This window comes from Volvox carteri, assembly GCF_000143455.1.
Source record: "Volvox carteri f. nagariensis unplaced genomic scaffold VOLCAscaffold_22, whole genome shotgun sequence".
NCBI lineage: Eukaryota > Viridiplantae > Chlorophyta > Chlorophyceae > Chlamydomonadales > Volvocaceae > Volvox > Volvox carteri.
Genome location: NW_003307565.1, coordinates 179,119 through 182,400, shown reverse-complemented (window position 1 = coordinate 182,400; position 3,282 = coordinate 179,119).

The following is a 3,282-nucleotide window of genomic DNA, read 5'->3' as shown; positions in this document are numbered from 1 at the left end:
TGTTCATCGGAATGTCATACGGTTGTAATCGCGCGCGAAACTTCTCGCCCGTGCGCGTCTTACATCCTGGGTCTATAGTTGTTGCGCAGATAAATCCGGCATAAAATCGTCAGCATTTAGATCCGTGTCTGAGTCCTTGCGAGCACGGCGAGGATAAAGATTCGCGGGTTCGCGGCGCGGTTTCGTTTCATGATGATCCTATGAACTATAACCACCGTACATTGTACAAACTTAGCATTTTAAAGCATGCACGTTTATGCTGCTCCGCTGATTCTCGCTATGTAAGCCGCTCACGTGCTTTCATGAGGAGTCCCTCTCCGTTACAAAGAACCAACCTACAACTATTGGAATTTTCGTGAGGGCTGGGTGAGGGCCAGGTGGGGACGCATTACACTGCCCTAAACTTACCGCTACCGGTCGGCGCAAGGTTGTCAATAATAGGGATGTCATATCGGCAAACTCCCCGTGCTGGTATCAGTGCTAGTCCAGTATTTGTTTATACTGAGCCTGTTGAAGAGCCTGTTGTGCATGATGTCGTTGCGGATCAATCAGTAACCTTTTTCTGATGTTTGTTTCATGCAGCGTCAGGGGATGTGCCCTTTGGCTCGGCTTCTTTATGTGCTCCCAAGCATAGAAGTTTGGTAGCCCACTGTAACAACAACATACGTGCTACCCCGAAGCGACAGAACTAGCGGCCAGCAGACCAACCGCTGCAGTGCGGCGCCTAGGGCGTATGTAGCTGCGCAAAACCCAAAGTAACCCCAGCGCTGTCGCTTGCTGCGACAGATAAACGACACAAGTCCGTACGCAACAGGTCGTCATGGTGGTTGGGTTCAGGCAGTAGGTATCATATTACGAGGGACAAATGTGTTTTTTGCACGATTACACCCCTTTGGCTAATGGCGTCTCTATCTCTATCGAGGTGGGCAGTGGGCAAGTATTGCCAGCCGTGGGGTATGGTTAACCGTATATCCGTCCTGCGTTCGTGACGTAAAAGTTGAGAATGTGTTTTGCGTCCCTGGGCTTAAGCAAACCTCATCTCCGCAGGTGTGCTGACGGATAAGGGCTTCCGAGTTATTACCTTTGAGGATAAGTGGGCCACAATTTGGAAGGGCCTGTTGCACATTAAACCGATCAGGTGCAAAGAGGGTCTCTGGGGTATTTTGAGCGACGTGTTAACTCTGCAAACAAATGAAGTCCCTTCAGCATCCCTTCTTGCACCAACCGTTTCATATTGGCGATGCCAAGGTGTCCAAACCGGCGATGCCACTGGTCGACCCCATCACCATTGTGCACCTTCGCAGACAGAGCTGGGGTAGGCAGGGGCTCAGGAGGGGCAGAGTGGTGATGAGGTCGACCTGTGGCATCGCCAACATGAAGGCAGGAAGGGATCGTGAAAGGACTTGATTTGCTTGCAGAGTTAACGCCGCTCAAAATACCAAAGTACCAGAGGCTTTCTGACCTGCATGTGTCGTTGTCGTTGTCGTTGCACCCGCCACATTCGCCATTCGCCACCACACAACTGTGAGCGACAGGAGGCCAGAGGTGGCGGAGGATACTTTGCTGCATAGAGCATAATGAGGCGAGGCGGCGGAAGAGGGCCACCGAGAAGTCCCTCTCCAGGAGACAGAAACTTCGGGTCAACACAATGGTAAGAGGAGGTAATGGTGGAGGAGGAAGAGGAGCAGGCGGAAAAGGAAGGTCCAGGGGGCTGGGTGAGATAGTGAGGACACAGATCTGATGTGGGTCAACTGGATCTTTGAAATTCGGAATCCAAACCTGGAGATGACTATCTGTGTGGGCTCAATGGGGACGGGTGTTCCGTGGGCCGCCGAGGGCTTTGCGGGTTAAGGCGAGCTAATTAAGTTATTGAACATTAGCGTTATATTTCGTGCACGCGACACACAGAGCGACATGGAATTTTAAATAACCAGGGACAATTAAAAAGAAAAAAAAAACAGAAGAAAAAATGAAGAAGAAAACAGAAGAAAAAAGGTCGAATTGAGAACCGGCAGAGTGTCCTGCGGATTGTTGAGTTCTGTTGTGCGCGAGGGTTGGTGCTTTTCCTTTTCCGTTTTCTTCTCCTTTTCCTCCTTTACCTCCTCCGCCTCCTTTTGATTTGTTGCATCACCGTTAATGATCACTTCTCCCTCAACCTTCTCCCTCAAATTTCATGTCGCATTTTCCTCCAATCCTCGCCGACCAACGGAAGACCTACATGCGGTAATGGATCCTCAAGACCGAAACGCTGCTGCTACTGCTACTGCTACTGCTGCTGCTGCTGCTCCTGCGCTTGCGCAGTCCCTTAATCTATACTTGCTGGCAACTTGCCGAGTTCAGGGACACTCGCATGCAATGATTCACTCATGTCCAAAATTCGTTGCGCGCGATGGATTTATGCCGCGTACAGCTGGTACAGTACTGTGAGCCACTTGATCCTGCTGAGCTGTCGGTTACACGCAACAAGCCCAAACGGGAAACCAATTTTGGATCCTGTCCTTCTTTGCAGCGTTGTCCCCCCTTATCCAGTGCCTCGCCTTGTGCAATCTCAATGCGCTTTCAAGTTCAAAGTGTGGGCGATCAGAGGTGTTGCTCGCCTGCCTGCTTGCTTACGAAGGGGGAATGTTGTGAGCGATGTTATCAACTGGGCGGCGGATTTGAGAGGGGGCGAGAGGGCGGCGGCCCAACATTACATCGGTCATCTTGCCCTGGAGGAGGTGGGCACATGTGCTGCAGCTGCTATTGCTTCTGCTACCTCTGAAAATACCTTTTCGACTTGCCGTTGCAGTGGCAATCGTATTAGTTGGTTGTGCAGCAGTTGCAGTAATATCTGTGTGTGTGAGGGAGTGTGTGTGTCTCATCAACCCGATGAAGGAGCACTGGGGAGCTGAAGTAGCTGGTACCCTGTACGGCACCTTGAACAACCACAAATACGCGCGAAGTGCTTCATCAGCATCTCGAGAGGCCTTTTCAGCGGCCAGCCACTACAATTGGTACCGAGACCTCGTACATGTAAACAATCCTGAAGTCATCCCTCCGAATATCCACACATGTTGAAAATCGGGTCAGACGATTAATTGCACGAAGTGATAAAGTAGCTGTGGTTACGTGGCAAGACTCTGTGCCTGAAAACCTTAAAGACGATGTACACTGTTCACCCACAGCCCGCAGGCGGGTAGGCGAACGTAGGCACAGGCTGGTGTATGTGGCCGTAAGGGTCCGAGACGGATCCCTTCAAAGGGGGAGGAATGTAGCAGCTGGTACTTAGAACAGCACCTTGAA